Genomic DNA, 19,175 nt, shown 5'->3' on the forward strand with positions numbered 1-19,175 from the left:
GCCATCAGTGTCAGAAATGCAAAAAAACCTGGAAATAGATCTCAAAAGGCCAATCTACAATAGTAGTGTTATTTGCAGGAGTAATAGGGGAAGTTACATGTCTTATAACCCCTGGAATAATGTCTGCACCTTAGCAGGACCCAGGTTCCTATCCTCCCCTGCAGCCTAATAGCCTCCTATTAGCTTTATAAAAGCAGTTGAGTTTTGGACAAGACCTGTTATCATTTAAACTGTAGCCTAAATGTCTTCCAAAGTTAGCTTGACCCAATAGCCCAGGAATAATGAAAGGAACGGCAAGATGGGGTTTGGGTTAGCTTAGCTTATTGTCATAATTTTCTCACTGATATAACTTTTGCAAAGGCAGTTTCTGTCCTGAAGCATATTACAAATCACTGCATGTTGTAGAGCTTTGGGTTATCTGCAAGTGGTTGAAACCACTGAAGTGAACTCCAGTAATGCTATGGGCCTGTTGCAATATTACAGATAACAGATGGAAGCACCTGAGTGGTAGACATCCCTAGAAACCTTGGCATTGTTAGAGGACAGAGGGAAGTAAACAACGTGTGTACAACTGAAAATTTGTTCTCAGGGATTTGAAATCAACAGCAATGAGAGGATATCTTCTGGCTTTTGGTTTGGAGACCCAGAACTTTCATGTCAATGTTGCTGCCTCTTTTACAAAGTGGCAGTGTTATACCCAGACCGTTTGTTCCCCAAAGAAGACCACCAGAGTCCAGAGTCAAAGCCAAGCGGCAAGGATCTTTACTACAAGTTCGAACCTGGTCCCTCCATTCCACAGCATACAAGAGGGCCCCGAACAATGCGAGTGCTTGCTTTTTTATAGCCCGAAAGTTACAGGGGAACAAAGGAATTCTTTTGGTTCTCGCGCTTTCAGTAAAACTTTGGAACGGCTGTCTCCTTATCGGAGACTTTCCAGGTGGTGTTTGTACTGGGCTCAGGAAGTTTGAGAGATATATGGCGATATGTGGTGGGATGGGAGGATGGGATGTGTTTGTACTGGGCTCAGGAAGTTTGAGAGATATATGGCGATATGTGGTGGGATGGGAGGATGGGATGTGTTTGTACTGGGCTCAGGAAGTTTGAGAGATATATGGCGATATGTGGTGGGATGGGAGGATGGGATGTGTTTGTACTGGGCTTGTTTTGAGCCCGGGGCTGAGGAATGTGCCCGGCTCCTTTCATTCCCCCCTTCTTTTCAGGTATCTCTAGAGCCAATCTTGGGTCTTATAAGTCTGATTCTGTTTCATCGTTTACAGGTTGGTATTGGGCTCTGAGGACCATGAGTTGTACAGTGTCAAACCTTTCTCTAACAAACCGCAAAATTCTGTTAACAACACAAGGTCCTACGGTAAACAGAAATAGTAGACTCAGCAGGGGTCCAAGGAAGGGGGCTAACAGAGAAAACATAGATGAGTTTCACCACTGGTCTGCAGCTGAAGCAAACTGCCGTGTTCTTACTTCTGTGCTTAACTTGCGTAACTGTTGGACCCGGTCCTCTACAAGTCCTGATTCATTTATGTAGAAACAACAGTCTTCCTTTAGAAACATACACGTACCCCCTTTTTCAGCAGTGAGTAGGTCTAGGGCCCTCCGGTTCTGTAAGGTTACCTGTGCTAGGGACATGAGCTGCCGCTGGAGGGAGGCAAGGGACTCAGCTGACTCCTCCATAGCAACGGCAAATTGTTGGTACAGCTTGTTACTTTCTATGAGGGTGTGACCTAGGGCTCCCCCCGCCAGTCCGGCCGCCATGAAGGATGCGGTGAGGGAGATTCCTGCAATGAGGGGGAGAAATATGGCTCGTGCAGGTCTCGGTCTAGGGACTGGGTGAATAACAGCACTAGTCCAGTTACCGGTATACCCTAGGAACTCACCGGCAGTAAGTAGAGTCAACCGGGGAACTAATGTGACAGGAAGACACAGTAGGTTGGTAACAGAGGGGCTTGATAGGTTTTTAGATAATGTTCCATTACACCAGAAGAATATGCCTGACGGAGCCCTTAAGGTGATATTAGGGGGCGTTGCAGTGATGCTGCAGAGGCTGGAATTAGTTCCTGAGAAACAGTAGGGAAACTTTTCTTGACTGGGGTTTAGGTATAGTGGCACGTTAGGGATAGGGGCATATGAGAGGTTTCGGTGGTTGTTAGCTTGGGCAGAGGTAGAGGATCCCCATGGCAGGGGGACAGCGGTTAGCGGTGGACGCCCAAGAGTGGCACACAGAAAGCAGCCAGACAGGCTGTGAAGTCCTGTAAGGTTAGCAAGTTCTAATCCTTCTTGCAATAATTTTAACCAGGAAAAAGGACGTAAATCTTGTGTCAGGTGGTTTTCTTGTCGCTGGATATTTCCATGGACCAGGGGCCGTACCTGCACTAGACCCCGCCACAGATAGAGGTGACTGCTAGGCCATGTGGAGGCGGAGGAGTAGTATACAGCCCCGTGTTGAGGCGTGGTCCAGTGGGAGTTCCAGGGGTCTCTATCTATTTATGTATATGAAAAATCTCCATCTCGTCTACGATGGAAGGACCATCTGGGATCTATCTGTTCTTTCCCGCCCCACCCTTGGAATTTATGGACGTTACAATAGTTATAAGGGCAGCCAGCACTTTGGTGCCACCAATAGTGCTTACAATTGTATTTAGTCTGATCATACTCGAAGCATATCATTGGTGCCACGGGTTTGGCTATTGGGAAGTCGGTAAAATTTAGTAAAATTGGGCTATTGCACCCTGAGGAGGGGCAATCTGCACTGGCCACTAATTTTCCGGGCTTATGAGGTTGCCCAGGGTGGGTTTGGTTTTCATAAAGCCAGAATCTCCAGACAAAGGGATTAGGAGCTGGCTTTATGTTTTCCCCAGCGGCCACTAGGGCGACTAACGTTAGAGTCAGACTACCTAACTGCATGTTTGCAATGAGCTATGCTGTCGGCGCAGGGTGAGTTTTAAGGGGTTGTTCTTAGCTCTGTCCACAGTCCACGTGTCCGGTGCTTCAGCCGCCGTCGTGATTGGCCCCAGAAGGTCGGAGGTTGGGTCCACTGGCTTGACGTGGGTGTAGTGGATCCACGACGCAATGCCTTTTATCTTCAGGGCGGTGGGTGTGGTCAGGAGTACTTGGAGTGGTCCTTTCCACCTGGGCTCTAGGGTCTCTTGTTGGTGTCGCTTAACCAGGACCCAGTCTCCCGGCTGGTACGGATGGAGTGTCGGTGGGGGACTGGTCTCATATAGCTCCTTCAGCTTGGGCCAGATTTCTTGGTGAATTTTCTGTAAGGCTTGTAGGGAAAATAAGAATTCAGAGACATTTTCTGTTTCAGACTTAAGCAGATCATCTTTTAAGCTAGGAACCAGGGGTGGAGGTCTGCCATACATGATTTCGTAAGGGGTAAGGCCCAGTCTGTAAGGGGTATTACGGGCCCGGAACAGAGCATAGGGGAGAAGGACCACCCAATTAGCGCCAGTCTCTATAGTCAATTTAGTTAAGGTCTCTTTTAAGGTCCGATTCATCCTTTCTACCTGTCCTGAACTCTGGGGCCTGTAAGCGCAATGTAGTTTCCAATTTGCCCCAAGGATGGAAGCTAAATCCTGACTTACCTTAGCGACGAAAGCGGGCCCATTATCTGACCCTATCTGGACGGGGAAGCCATACCTGGGAAGGATATCTTCCAGAATTTTCTTTGCTATGACCTGAGCAGTTTCTCTTTTGGTTGGGAATGCTTCAGTCCACCCTGAAAAAGTATCTACAAAGACAAGTAAGTACCGGTACCCGTACTTTCCTGGCTTTATTTCAGTAAAATTTACTTCCCAGTAGATACCGGGCCTGGTTCCCCTGAGCCTTGTTCCTGTTGCAGCTTGAGATTGGGGGTATGCGTTGTTAAGCTGGCAGACTTTGCAACTTGTCACGATACTGCTGGCCGTCTCAGCTATATGTCTGATTTTGAGCTTGGAGCGTCTGATCAGGTCTATCATCCGCCGGGCACCCAGGTGGGTGGTTCGGTGGATGTGTTCTAACACCTGTTGTCCTAATTTTTCTGGTAGGATGGTTTGGTCATTAGTATCAGTCCACCACCCATTCTGGATTTGTTTCAGGGGAAGTTTGTCAATCCACTGGAGATCTTGTTCTGAATATTCAGGGAAATATGGCAAGTCCCGGGGGCCCGGGTCAGGGAGCTGAAATGCAAGGAGTTGGCTGGGAGCCTTCGCCACATTCCTTGCAGTTTGGTCTGCCAGAAAGTTGCCTTGAGCAGTTGGAGTAGTTGGTTTCTGATGCCCTGGGCAATGCACAATGGCTAACTTTTCTGGCCTCCATAGGGCTGTTAGCAGGGCTAGGATCTCTTGCTTGTTTTTTATCTCTTTTCCTTCAGCCGTCAGTAACCCTCGCTCCCTGTAAATGGCCCCATGTATGTGTGCCGTAGCAAAAGCATATCGGCTGTCTGTGTATACTGTCAGCTTCTTCCCCGCCCCTAAGGTAAGAGCTTGGGTGAGCGCTCTCAGTTTGGCCTTCTGGGCCAATGTCCCCGGGGGCAGGGGTTCTGCCCAGATTACCTCAGTTTCTGAAGTCACTGCTGCTCCAGCGTACCTCTGGCCTTGATGCATGAAGTTGCTCCCATCAGTGAACCAGACGAGGTCGGCGTCAGGAAGTGGGCGGTCCTGCAGGTCTTCTCGAACTCCGTGCACCTGAGCTAGTATCTCGGTGCAGTCATGGAGTGGGGCGTCCAGGTCCGGGTTGGGCAGCAGCGAGGCAGGGTTTAAGGTCGTTGGGGGCAGGAAAGTTATCCTGAGAGGATTTAGTAGTAGTCCTTGGTAGTGGGTGAGCCGGGCGTTACTCATCCATTGATTAGGTGGCTGTTTGAGTACACCTTCGATGGCATGTGGAGTAACGACCCGCAATTCTTGTCCCATGACAAGTTTATCAGCATCTTGCATCATCAGAGCCATGGCTGCAATCATTCGGAGATAAGGGGGCCACCCGGCCGCCACCGGGTCTAACTTCTTTGACAGGTAGGCAACTGGCCTCCGCCAGGGGCCTAAGTTCTGAGTTATTATCGCCTTAGCGACACCCTTATTCTCGTCCACGTATAAGTGGAAGGGTTTGGTAACATCAGGTAGTCCCAGTGCAGGCGCAGAGAGTAGGGCGGTTTTAATCTGTTGGAAAGTCGACTTGGCTTCGTCTGTCCAATTAAATGGCTGCTGCCCCCGGGTTGCCTGATACAAGGGTTTAGCCAGTTCTGCAAACCCAGGTATCCATAGTCTGCAAAATTCCGCCGACCCCAGGAATTCTCTCACTTGTCGGGTGGATTGTGGCCTGGGGATCTGCAGAACAGTTTGTTTCCGGGCGTCTGTTAACCAGCGCTGCCCTTCTTTAAGCAGGTACCCTAGATATGTTACCTCTGGCTTACAGATTTGAGCTTTCTTCGCCGAGGCTCGGTAGCCTATATTTCCCAGAGCTTGTAAGAGACCCTTGGTCCCTTGGATGCAAGCTTCTTGGGTCTCAGCAGCAATTAGGAGGTCACCAACATACTGTAGTAAAGTTATTTCAGGGTGTTTACATTGGTACTCACCCAGGTCTTCATGGAGGGCCTCATCGAACAGGGTAGGAGAGTTTTTGAATCCCTGTGGCAGCCTGGTCCATGTCAGTTGGCCACTTATGCCCCTATCAGGGTCATTCCACTCGAAGGCAAAGAGCTTTTGGCTCTGAGGGGCTAAAGGCAAACTGAAGAAAGCATCTTTCAAATCTAAAACAGTGTACCATTGATGTTTAGGGTTTAAGGTACTCAGGAGGGTATACGGGTTAGGCACAGTTGGATGTATGTCTACAACCCTCTTATTGATTTCTCTTAAGTCTTGTACAGGTCTGTATTCTCCACTATTAGGTTTTCGTACCAGCAACAATGGAGTATTCCAGGGCGAGTGACATGGGCGAAGGACCCCTTGGTCAAGGAGCTGGCGGATATGCGGGGCAATTCCTTTCTTGGCCTCTAGGGGCATCGGGTATTGGCGTACCTGCACGGGGTCTGTCCCAGGCTTAAGTTCAACAAACAAGGCAGGACGGTGTTTTGCTAGTCCTAAGCCCCCCGTTTCAGCCCAAGCTTCTGGATATTGCTGGAGCCAGGTTGCTATGTCCTGGTCAGGGGCCGCTCACTCCTGGTGGAGCCGGTACTCATCTTCTAGGGTTATAGTCAGGACGGACACGGGCCGATTGTGGGAGTTGGTCACGACCAGCCCCTCAGGGAGGAAATGGATCTGTGCTCCCATTTTAGTTAGCAGGTCTCTCCCTAATAGGGGACAGGGGCTCTCAGGGATGACCAGGAAAGAATGGGTTACATTCTTGGCTCCGAGGTTTACTGTTCTTTGTGTTGTCCATGGGTGTTTCTTAACTCCTGTGGACCCTTGTACCCACGAGGACTTGGAGGATAATTTCCCATTAGTTTTAACTAAGACTGAGTGCTGTGCTCCCGTATCGACCAAGAACTGGACTGGGGACCCTTCCACTTGCAAAGTTACCCTAGGTTCGGGGAGGGGGTCCGAACCCCATCTTCCCTAGTCTTCGTCTTGAGTGACTAGTACGGGTGTAGACCTAGGGGGTCCCTGTCCTCGTTGTTTATTTTTGGGGCAGTCTCTTACCCAGTGGCCAGCCTCCTTACAGTAGGCACATTGGTCTTTGCTCAGATTATCATGCCTGGGGGGCCGCCTAGGTTGGGTGTACTCTGGCTGTAGATGCTCTTTCTGTACCACTGCTGCCAGGACCTTGGTCATTTTTTCAGTGGCCTTAAATTGCCTTTCTTCTGGAGTATCTCTGTTATTGTAAACCCACTGGGCTATCTGAAGGAGGTCCTGAATCCGCTTTCCCTCTAAGTCTTCTAATTTCTGGAGTTTCCTTTTAATATCTGGGGCTGCCTGATTTACGAAAGACATTACAACAGCTGCCTGAGTTCCTGGAGCCTCTGGATCTATGGGGGTGTACTGTCTAAAAGCTTCCATTAATCTTTCTAAGTAGGTGGCTGGGCTCTCTGTCTTTCCCTGCAGAATAGAATATACTTTAGCCAAATTAGTGGGCTTGCGAGCAGCTGCCCGGAGACCCGCCATTAGAGTCTGGCGATAAAGGTGTAGCCGTCCCCTACCTTCTGCCATGTTGTAGTCCCACGCCGGCCTGGTCAGAGGAAAGGTCGCATTTATGAGGTCGGGGTTGGCAGTCGGTTGACCGTCGTCCCCCGGGACCAGCTTTCTAGCTTCTACCTGTATTCTCTCTTGCTCCTCCGTGGTGAACAAGATTCGGAGGAGCTGCTGACAATCATCCCAAGTGGGCTGGTGGGTGAACATGACACTATCCAGTAAAGCCAGTAAATCTTTGGGGTTGTCTGAAAACCGAGCACTCTGAGTCTTCCAGTTATACAGATCACTGGTGGAGAATGGCCAGTACTGGAGCCTGGGGATTCCTGTGTCATCTGGGGGTCCTATTTCCCGAAGGGGTAAGGCCACCGTAGAGTCAGGCGGCTGGGGAGGGCTAGCCCGCGAAGTGCGCCCTCGCGTCTGCCCCACCGGCCCTTCAAAGTTACTTTCCCTTTCAGCCGGCCCATGTGTGCCGGCCGCCTCCCCTCCGCCTGCTCCCTCCCGCGGCTCAGCCCGGGGGGTGGGTCCAGGTGCGTCAGCCCCCTCCCGTCGGCCTGCTCCCTCCCGCGGCTCAGCCCGGGGGGCTAGGGCCTGGGGCCCAGAGGGGTATGGAGGGGGTTCTGTGAACAGTGGGTCCCCACTATCAGGTAGAACAGGATGGGGGGGGCAGTTGGTTGCTTGGATTTTAGTGGTCGAGCAACCAGTGCCTTACAGGGTTCAGGGGCTATTCGGAAAGGGGACAGCCAAGGAGGCGGGTTTTCAACAAGGTCCTGCCATATGAGGATATATGGGATTTGATCTAAGTGGCCCGCACGCCCAGGTAGGAAAATCTTGGTTTACCCTAGTGATGACAGCAGGTCGGAACGTCCCTTCGGGTGGCCACCCTACATCAAAGGCAGGCCATTCAGAGCGACACAGAGTAATTAGCTTTCCTTTCCTGATTTCTATACCAAGATCATGGCCCCTTGCTCTAACTTCTTTGAAATTACTTGTAAGGAGAGATAGAGGAGTGCTCTGGGTATTACCCATCCTGTAATAATTTGTAGTCTCTTCCTGTAAAGGAATGTGGGTTAGAATCCCTGTAAAGGAAATCTGATCTGACTTATTAATGATATCTAGTCGCAGGCGCGCTTTGGCAGCCCGGGTCAGAGACGGCTGCTGTCCAGACTGCAAACGCGCTCTGGCAGTTCAGATCGCAGTTTAGATCAGATGAGAGCCAGGGGACGTCTCCCACCGGTCTCTGCTGGCCGTCCTATAGCGCGTCCGCCAGGACTGTGCCAGCTCCAGTTTCAGACCTCGCGAGTCACAGATTCAGATTCAGAACAGACACAGACAGACAAATGGAGACGAGCCAGCTCACCTATCAGTAGATCGATCCTAGCAGATCCGTTGACCAGGGTCTGGTGGGCTTGGGGAATCCCGGACGAGCCCCCAGATGTTATACCCAGACCGTTTGTTCCCCAAAGAAGACCACCAGAGTCCAGAGTCAAAGCCAAGTGGCAAGGATCTTTACTACAAGTTCGAACCTGGTCCCTCCATTCCACAGCATACAAGAGGGCCCCGAACAATGCGAGTGCTTGCTTTTTTATAGCCCGAAAGTTACAGGGGAACAAAGGAATTCTTTTGGTTCCCGCGCTTTCAGTAAAACTTTGAACGGCTGTCTCCTTATCGGAGACTTTCCAGGTGGTGTTTGTACTGGGCTCAGGAAGTTTGAGAGATATATGGCGATATGTGGTGGGATGGGAGGATGGGATGTGTTTGTACTGGGCTCAGGAAGTTTGAGAGATATATGGCGATATGTGGTGGGATGGGAGGATGGGATGTGTTTGTACTGGGCTCAGGAAGTTTGAGAGATATATGGCGATATGTGGTGGGATGGGAGGATGGGATGTGTTTGTACTGGGCTTGTTTGTTTTGAGCCCGGGGCTGAGGAATGTGCCCAGCTCCTTTCAGCAGATCAGAAGAAACATTCAATAGTTTTTAGAAAAGATGCTGTCCTCATGTGATTTCTCCTCCCACACTATCACTGTCTTTTAGAGATGCTGTTATCAAAACACCAAGGGTTCAGTCTTGGTCCTGCTGCTCACCACACAGAAAGCCAATCACTGAGACAATGAGTATTGCCAGGGAAGAAAGCTTTAATCTGGGGCTGCCCCCAAGGAGAAAGAGAGATAAAGTCTTAAAATCCATCTCCCCATCATGTCAGAGGTATTTGAACTAGAGCAACTCCATCTTGAATAGGGCAAAGTAAGGCCGAGAACTGCTGGGCTGAATTCCCAGACAGGTAGGCATTCTAAGTCATAAAGTGAGATAGAAGGTCACACAAAATACAAGTGATAAAGACTTTGCTGATAAAACAGGTTGCAGTAAAGAAGCTAGCCAAAACCCACCAAAGCCAAGAGGGTGATGAGAGTGACCTCCGGTCATCCTCACTGCTACACTCCCACCAGCACCATGACAGTTTACAAATGTCATGGCAATGTCAGGAATTTACCCTATATAGTCTAAAAAGGGGGGGCATGAATAATCCATGCCTTATTTAGCATATAATCAAGAAATAACCATAAAAATGGGCAATCAGCAGCCCTTGGAGCTGCTCTGCCTATAGAATAGCCATTCTTTTATTCCTTTACTTTTTTTTTAATTAATTAATTAATTTATTTATTTTTTTGAAATGGAGTCTTGTTCTATCGCCCAGGCTGGCGTGCAGTGGCGAGATCTCTGCTCACTGCAAGCTCCGCCTCCTGGGTTCACTCCTTTCTCCTGCCTCAGCCCCTCAAGTAGCTGGGACTACAGGTGTATTAGCCAGGATGGTCTCGATCTCCTGACCTCGTGATCTGCCTGCCTCGGCCTCCCAAAGAGAGACTTTACTTTCTTAATAAACTTACTCTCACTTTACTCTATGGGTTTGCCTTGAATTCTTTCTTGTGTGAGATCCAAAAACCCTTTCCTGGGGTCTGGATCAGGACCCCTTTCCAGTAACATCTTTCTGGTGACCATGAGGGACAATACTGATGAGACTTCCCCCGCCCAACCCAAAGGAAATAGACTGCAGCACCATTTGGCTGACTTTGGGTAAGTGGGGTACATTTTCCCGGGTAAAGAATGGGATTGGGTTAGAGGCCCAACTTAGGGTAGTTAGAATCTCTCCTAAGACAAAGGGGGTTAAAGGCCCCTCTTAATAAAAGGCAAGGACACTTGACCGAACCTGGGCTCAAGGCCCGACTTAGGAAGGTTAGAGTCCTTCCTAAGATTTAGGGGGTTGGAGGTCACTCTCAGTAAAGTCCCCCTCAGCTAAGAACGGGTTTGGCACTAAAGGATGTTAACCACTATTCTTTTTGGAGTCATCTGTCTTGATCTCTTTGCTGATGGCTATGGGTGACAGGATTAGGCATGTACAGGATAATGGGACATGGGAAGCCTTTTTCTCCCCAAAAGAGAGCTGATGGGACTGCTGGAAAAGATCCTTTTGTGACCAAAAAGCAGCTGCCTGAACTTTTGATTCAGTGTCTGCTACAATGGGTGGGTCTTTCTCTGGCCTCCCTGAGCTCTTCACCTTCTCCACCCTGCCACAGCGAATGCTTTTCTCTCCCTTTCTCTCTTTTCTCTTTCTTAGCTTTTCTATTACTCAGGGTGACCATCTTGCCCACAAACCACATGTTGAAAAATGTCCTTGAGAGCTTGACCTTGCAACCATGTAGCAATGCTTTCTCTTGTCGCTACTATCTGGAGGACAGGAATTTAGGGGTTCATGTCAGCTACCCCTAAAAACTATCCTAAGCAGTTAAAAGACATTGCAAGCTCAACATTGGCTTCTCTAAGTTCCTTCTGGGAAAAGCAGTGGGAACTGCCCAATGCTATCGCTCAGCAGTTTAGGCTTTCTTTTCACAGCAGCAGCCCTGGTTCAATCCTGGCTTAGGGACTGAGTACTTTCTGGTTTGATATCTGCATGACCTTTACCATTTGTTAATTCTCTACCCCCCTACAATCTGTCTTGAATTTTTCTTTCTCTGAGCATCTAGGAAGTTACCTTTGGTAAAGCTCAAAACCCAGAAATATCAGCTGTTTGGCCTGGCTAAAGTCAGGTAATAAGAAATTTAAAAGGACTTTTTAAGACAGTGCTATAGTTAAAAGTCAGCTTAATTAAAAGTGAATATTCAAGCAAGCTCTAATGGCCTGCAACTCCCTGGAACAAAACAGGAGGCGCCACAGACCCCATCTTGGGAAAAACCTCTGTTTTCTTCATAAAACCCCAGGAATTGAAAGTAGATAGATCCCTCTCAAAAGTTAAAGCTATGCTCTGTTTTGCATTGTGTTATCTGACATTTTTAACTTTTGCAGGTATCAAAAATTGCTTTGAATGATGAGAAAGCCTTGGTGTGTAATAACTAGGTGGGAAATACACTTTTATGGATGACCAATGGCAGTTATGGGGTGATAACAGCTCTTTGCATGTTTGAGGCAGAGAAACACACTCCTGGCTACCTAGAGGGTAGGGAAATACCTTCTTATCGCCCACTGATGGAGAAGACTCCCGTGGGAGATGGGCCAATTCCCCTTTTTGAGGGGATCCAGGATCTGGTATAAAATGGGACCCTTAATTTTGGGGGATCTGTTCCTTGCCTGAGGGTTGGTTTCCTGATTGCTTTTTCTTACTCCTCCCTAGTCCCTGTTTTCCCACATTCCCTGCTATATAAATTCCCTAGTTTTAGTCAGACTATTATTGGAAGGGGTTCCCTATCCAGACCCCAAGAGAGGGTTCTTGGCTCTCTTGCAAGAAAAAATTCAAGGCATATCTGTAACGTGAGAGCAAGTTTATTAAGAATGTAAATGGTTGCCCATTTTTATGGCTATTTCTTGATTTTATGCAAAACAAGAGGTGGATTATTCATGCCTCCACATTTTAGATCATATAGGGTGACTTCCTGACGTTGCCATGGCATCTGTAAACTGTCATGGCGCTGGTGGGAGTGTAGCAGTGAGGATGACCAGAGGTCACTCTCATCACCTTCTTGGTTTTGGTGGGTTTGGGCCTACTTCTTTACTGTAACCTGTTTTATCAGTAAGGTCTTTATGACCTGTATCTTGTGCCAACCTCTTATGTCATCCTATGATTTAGAATGCCTAACTGTCTGGGAATGCAGCCCAGTAGGTCTCAGCCTTATTTCACCCAGCCCCTATTCAAGATGGAGTTGCCCTGGTTCAAATGCCTCTCCTCCCTTTTATAAGAGAACCCTTAATCCTAAGGGTTGCAAAGGGATGAAGATCCATCTTCTGTAACTTCTTCAGGCTGAACAGGGATGAAGATATTAGCCTGGCTAATTTTGCATTTTTAGTAGAGATGGGGTTTCACCATATTGGGCAGGCTGGTCTTGAACTTCTGACCTCAAGTGATCCACCTGTCTTGGCCTCCCGAACTGTTGGGATTACTGGCATGAGCCACCGTGCCCGGCCAATGTGAAGTTTTTCCTGGAGGAAGACACCCAGACAATGAAGGGAATTTTCCAGAAGAAAATGTGTCCAGGCATTCCCGAGGACCCCAGTTGCTCCCCAGTGGTAATTTAGGCAACTAGTCTCTTCCAGAACATTGGAAGCAATTCTCTGCACATTTCAACAGAGATGTTTAGAAATAGAGAAAGCAAGCACTGTTATCCCCCAACCAAATGCGTGGTTAAGGAAGAAGTCAGAGACTGGAGTAATTGAATTCAGCTGTCATAAATCAAAGACTAAAAATCTACCAAATTCCCTCCTGAACACTCAGAGGGTCAAAGCAATTCTTGGCCAAGCTCTGTTCATAGTTCAACCTTACCTCCATGGATCCATGCTCCTAGGACCAGGCAAGCCTCAGAAAGGCAGCTGCTGATGGAGCAGCATCTGACGACCCAGAAATTACAGGGCATCCTATTCTTGTTTCCTGATCCCTTAAACACGGTTAAAAAAACTGATTGTAATTTATCAAATCACATTTTACCTTGCTCTTCATAAACAAAAGAGATTATGTTCTTGTTCTCTCCGTTAATCAGATGGATATGGCAAAATTAAACCATAGTATTAATTGCCCACAAACATTGAACAGAGGAAAAGCTTAAATATCAAAATAGAAAGTTCTGTTACTGTTCTAGGTGTATCATAGCTATTGAGTGAAACAGAAGTATAGTTGTGTATTTTGTAAGTGAAACATATAAAATGATGATATTTCAAAACCCTCCGTCAGATTGATCTCCTTCTTTCTCACTCTGTTCTTTTCCTTTGAACCTTCTTTCTCACTCTCTGTTAATTCTTTTTCTTCTAAACTTAGATTTTGGAGAAATCCTTTGCACCTTTGCTTTCTGGTAGAAGTCAGGTTGTGATATAGACAGAAGAGTTTCCTCCCTCCCTGCCTGCCTTCCTTTAGTCCTCCCATCTTTCCTTCCTTATTTCCTTTAAAAATCTTTATACGGCTAAGTGCTTGTAATCCCAGCACTTCAGAAGTCCAAGGTGGGTGGATCACAAAGTCAGGAGTTCGAGACCAGCCTGGCCAACATGGCGAAACCATGTTTCTACTAAAAATTCAAAAGTTAGCCAGGCGTGGTGGCGGGCGACTGTAATCCAGCTACTCGGCAGGCTGAGGCAGGAGAATTGCTTGAACCCGGGAGTTGAAGGTTGCAGTGAGCCAAAATCATGCCATTTCACTCCAGCCTGGGCAGCAAGAGTCTAAAACCTTTTTACTGCATTTGTTGCATAGTTTCTTTAGAGTTCTCTAGTTCCATTCCATAAGATGAAGTACTAGTTAGAACAGCTCTCAGGGCCAGAGAGGGTATCCCTGGGAATCAAAACCAAGCCTGTGCCTTGAACACCGGCAGTGCTTCACCTGGTCTCACACTCTTTTTCCTGTTTTCTTACCCTTTGTCGAGGCTGGTCTTGGTTCTGCCTCCCAGCCTACAGGGTCTTCCAGCTGTGGCCACATCCCCTCACTCCCAGCTGCCATTAACTGGTCTGTCAATTGTCCCACCTTCGGTTTCTTCCTTCTTCCTTCTGCCTGACCCTTACATCCTAGTTCATCTCTAAATGGAAAGAGGAGATGTGATGCTATCCACAGACAGCTCTGCGGAAAGAACTTTTTTTAGTGGCTTAGGTTGGGGAAGGGGATTAAGAGGGGAAGTTGAAAGTGCTGACTAAAACTAAGTTGTAATCTCCCCGTGGCATTTTCTTTCTCTTGCTTGCTATGCTGTGTAGTCATGGATTTCCACGTCTTTAAACCCTGTAAGTTCTTTATTCATTTGAAAATCTGCTGTATTTCACAGCATAAGCCTGGCATCTGCAGAATGATCTGAGAGATGACTACCTGAGAAGTCTTGGTGTTGAATTTGTCTTTTGGAATTACAGGTTCTTGGGCTGATGGCTTTGGTTTTAGCACATGCAACAGCTAAAAGGGTCTTATTACGAAGGCGAGGCTATGCAGACCATCTAGGAGAGCTTGTCAGTTGACATATGATTTGCTGAAATGCAATCACCCAAACGTCAGGAGCAGATTGCTTTTTATTCCTACTAGCACTCAGGGAATTTGCTTTGACATTTCAAAAATCTGCATCACTGGTGGGTGGGGGGGAGGGGTAGGGTTATAAAATGTGCTGACACCTTCCCTCTGAAGCAGCAAGTGTCTGGCAGCTCATTTTATTGCTTGTACAATGTCTCCTCTTTGGCTTTGGATACAGGACATGCCACGTGACTTTTGTCACTTCTGGAAGCCACAGCCATACTGGCAGGATGACCTGGTGAGCCCTGGTCCCCTGTCTGTCTGGCACACGACGAGGGTCTCTTTTTCTCCGGGGGCTCCCCCTGAGTCTTCTGGGTCTGCCTCAGGGCTCACAGCATCTCAGGAACCTCTGCTATGGCAGGATTCATGATTGAGGTCCAAGTTGAGCCAAAGGCACTGAGTGCCAGGGATCCACTTCCTCTTTCGGAAGAGTGACAGCCCTGTGTTCAGGGTGGGGCATGAAGCCAGAGGCACAGAGTCCATTAATCTACCTGGGAGTCCTGGGGGACATGAAGGGAGGCTCAGGGTGTGTTCGGTGTGATTTTCCCCAAGGAAGTATCTTCACTGTGCTTCTGTTTGATGGACCAAACTCTATGCATTCACTGTGCCATCCTTTGGCAGCCAGGGAGTCTAAGAGATGACATTCCTATTGCCTTGTGGCTTGTTAGGGGCCTATAGCCAGGAGACTGCTTGTGATTCTTATTAGGACTCAAAATGTCTCCAACTTTATACAGCTTCCCTGGACTGATTGACCTCCCTCAAAATTGTCTGGATGCCAAGTCAATAAGACATGTGTTAAGAAAGCAAGGTCAACTGGGTGCGGTGGCTCACATCTGTAATCCCTGCACTTTGGGGAGCCAAGGCAGGCAGATCGCCTGAGCCCAGGAGTTTGAGATCAGCCTGGGCAAAATGGCAAAACCCCGTCTCTACAAAATAAAACTTTTTAAAATTAGCCAGGTGTGGTGGCACACACCTGTAGTCCCAGCTACTCGGGAGGCTGAGGTGGAAGGATCGCTTGGACCCAGGAGGTCAAGGCTGCAGTGAGCTGTGATCATGCCACTGCATTCCAGCCCAGGAAACAGAGTGACACCTTGTCTCAAAAAAAAAAAAAAAAAAAAAAAGTCACTGTGCCCCACCATCTGCCATTGCCTCACCTACCTTAAGTCCCCTGTAAATATTCCAAAAGGTAAAAGTCACTAGAATACAAACTCCATGAAGACACACCTCATTTGCTTTTTCACTGCGGTATTTCCAGGACTTAGCCCAGTGCCTGGTTTACAGTAGCTGCCCAATAAATATGTTTTCATTCAACCAGCATCTGTTAAATGCCTGTTGTGGACCCAGTGTGTGTTATTCACTAAAGATGCAGTAAGTAGCAAAACTAGGCTCAGTAGCTCCCTTCATGGAGCTTGCAGTTTAGTGAATGTTGAGTGAAAGAACAAATTTATGCAGACAATGCCCCAGGAAATCATGGCCATTGCAAGGGCAGAAATCATGCATGAGTCAGTGAAGTCCATATTCATTCAGTTTTCCATTCATTCAATGCATATTTATTGAACACTTGCATAGCTCAGTGGATAGGCACAGATGCTACAAACACGAATAAAACATGATTCCTAGCCTCAAGAATCTCATGGACTGGCAAAGAGATAAACCACTGAGGAAATAATAACCATACAATGTGACAGATGACATAATAAGGCATAAAATGCTGGGGTAGCCCAGAGATGGGAACCGCCAACTTTGCTAGAATATCATACAGGATATTAAAAGATTTATGGGATTGAGGACAAGGTGAGAAAGGCAGTCTAGATGAGGGGAAAGGGGGAAAGCAGGAGCAAAGTCTGGATGCATGAGAGGCTTGTTTGGAAGGACTACGGAATGTCTGAGGGGCTAGAGCACTGGGTACAGAAGGAAAATGAGGTTAGAAATTTAAATTACAGCTTGAAAGCCAAGCTAAGGTATTGTCTTAGGCTTCTTGTGCTGCCATAACAAAATACCATAGACTGGGGAGCTTAAATAACAGAAATTTATTTCTCCCAGATCTGGAGGCTGGCAGTTCAAGATCAGGTGCCAGCGTATTTGGGTGCTGCTAAGGGCTGTCTTCTTGGCTTCCAGACAGCTACCTTCTTGCTGTGCCCTCACATGGCTGAGACAGTGAGCTCTCTGGTGTCTCTTTTCACAACGACACTAATCCCATCATGAGGGCCCCGCCTTCATGACCTCATCCAACCCTTATCACCTTCCAAAGATCCCACGTCCAAATCCTATCGCATTGGAGGTTAGGGCTTCCACATGTGAATTTGAGGGGACAGAAGCATTCAGTCCATAACAGCTGCATAAACTTCATTCTCTAGGTGGGGAGGTTATGGAAGGAGGAAACCAGACCGAAGCGCTCACAATGGTGGAGGGGCAGGGTGTTGGTGGGGGGGACCTGGCAGCCCAGGCTTGTGCGGGAGGACACGGCATTGAGCTCTCTTTTCCAGCAGTCTCACAGTGCATTTTTTCAGCTACATTCAGGCAGAAGGGGCATCTTAGGTGATCAAGGATAAGTCCCCAGTGGGTGCTCTGTGGCAAGGGAGACAGAATATCCTTTTTTTTTTTTTTTTGAGACGGAGTCTTGCTCTGTCGCCCAAGTTGGAGTTCAGTGGTGCGATCTCGGCTCACTGCAAGCTCCGCCTCCCGGGTTCACGCCATTCTCCTGCCTTAGCCTCCTGAGTAGCTGGAACTACAAGCGCCCGCCACCACGCCCAGCTAATTTTTTTGTATTTTTGGTAGAGACGTGGTCTCACCGTGTTAGCCAGGATGTTCTTGATCTCCTCACCTCATGATCCGCCTGCCTCGGCCTCCCAAAGTGCTGGGGTTACAAGCATGAGCCACCACACCCGGCTGGGAGAAAGAATATCTTTACAGGATCAAGAGAAGCCAGTTCTTTTCATATTGTAATCATCCTGCAATGAGGATGGTTGAAAGATGAGAGAATGATCAGGGACTCTTTGAACTCTGCAGCACTTTGAAGACAAAATGGTCTTCAAAAGTCCGTTTTGGTTTTGTACCTTTCTTCAGGGTATATATCTTTTTTTCTTTTTTGAGGCAGAGTTTTGCTTTTGTCGCCCTGGCTGGAGTGCAATGGTGCCGTCCCGGCTCACTGCAACCTCCGCCTCCCAGGTTCAAGTAATTCTCCTGCCTCAGCCTCCCGAGTAGCTGGGATTACAGGCACCCGCCACCATGCCCAGCTAATTTTTGTATTTTTAGCAGAGACGGGGTTTGTCATGTTGGCCAGGCTGATCTCGAACCCCTGACCTCAGGTGATCCACCCGCCTCAGCCTCCCAAAGTGCTGGGATTACAGGTGTGAGCCACTGTGCCCGGCCTCTTCAGGGTACGTACCTAAAACTCCCGGCCAGGGCTTGGGTTTCCTTGTTCCATTTCCATCTGCATTTCAGCCCAGTGAGGGCACCTTGTCAATACTCTGTTGCCAGCAGTGTGGTGAGGTGAGGAAGCTGCTAGGACTAGCACTTCCCTGGGAGGGGCAAGGGCCTCAGAGGGGATAAAACTGACCCAACGAGAGGTAGCTTCTCTCTGGCTTACCTGCAGACAGACTCCAACACAGAGGGGTGGGGGTTCCAGGTGAGCCCTTGATTGGGAAGCCCCAGGAGGAGGGACCCCTCTGTACTCTCTGTCATAGGGATTAAAGAAATAAAAGTTAACTAGGAGTGACTTGGGATTTGATTTCTTAACTCTGTCCCTCTTTTTTTTTTTTTTTTTTTTTTTTTTTATTTCTCCAAACCATAGGCCCAAGGAGGACATCCTCTGTCCCCTCCAGTTACAATGGGGAGGTTGTTATTTGAAAAGTCATCTCAGGCCACATATCATGGGAGCCGAACACTCCCAGCCCCTCTGATGGCCCAGATGATAGAGTAGACGGAGGGGCAGGCTCCGTGGCCACTCTGCACAGGCCCTGCTGGCTGGAACTCCTGGCAAGTTGTCTGACGGAGTCTCAGTTCTGGACTGCTTCCCAGTTAGAAGGGATTGGCCTGGTTTCAGGTTTGACTTGTCAGATGGAGATTCCCAAAGCTGGAAGGACACTTAAGAGTCCACCTAACTTAGCCCACATCCCCAGGCACCTGTCCATCAATGCCAGGCCAGCCCACCACCTCCAGGAGCCCTTTCTCATCAGCTACCAACTTGCCCCTACTAAGCCCCTCAGGCTTGCTGGTTCTGCTCTTACTTTTACTCCTTTGCTTTCTGTGCCGATTCCCCATGTGCTTCCTCCATCCAGCTAGCAAGCCTGCTCCCCAAGCCCAGTGCAGACATCATCTCTCTGATGCCTTATCCAACTGGGTGTCCTCAGGCTTTTATGCCATCCTCATCCTCAAACCCCTCTGGTGACCTATGACCTTTATACCCCCACTTGGGTCTGCCTGGGTCTGTCCTTAATACCTGTATATTGTGTTACAAAAATGTGCCCTCCCACCCCACTACCCCTATTTTTTTTTTTTTTTTTTTTTTCCCGGGTTCCATTTCTTTCTGCCAATGCAGT

General features: G+C 48.2%; 1 protein-coding gene across 5 annotated transcripts in view; it reads right to left on the reverse strand.

Moving 5' to 3' along the window:
* Positions 1 to 19,175, reverse strand: part of HMGB1 (high mobility group box 1) — a 979,364-nt gene that overhangs the window by 608,707 nt on the left and 351,482 nt on the right. Inside the window, exon 1 of one of the 5 annotated variants that reach the window (XM_050766932.1) lies at positions 1,205 to 1,214. The exons of the other annotated variants lie outside the window; for them this stretch is intronic. The gene's annotated coding sequence lies outside the window, so the exon portion shown is untranslated. Of the gene's footprint in view, positions 1 to 1,204; positions 1,215 to 19,175 lie in introns of those variants that run through there. 5 annotated transcript variants of the gene reach the window in all.

This window comes from Macaca thibetana, chromosome 17 (genome assembly GCF_024542745.1).
Source record: "Macaca thibetana thibetana isolate TM-01 chromosome 17, ASM2454274v1, whole genome shotgun sequence".
Lineage (NCBI taxonomy): Eukaryota > Metazoa > Chordata > Mammalia > Primates > Cercopithecidae > Macaca > Macaca thibetana.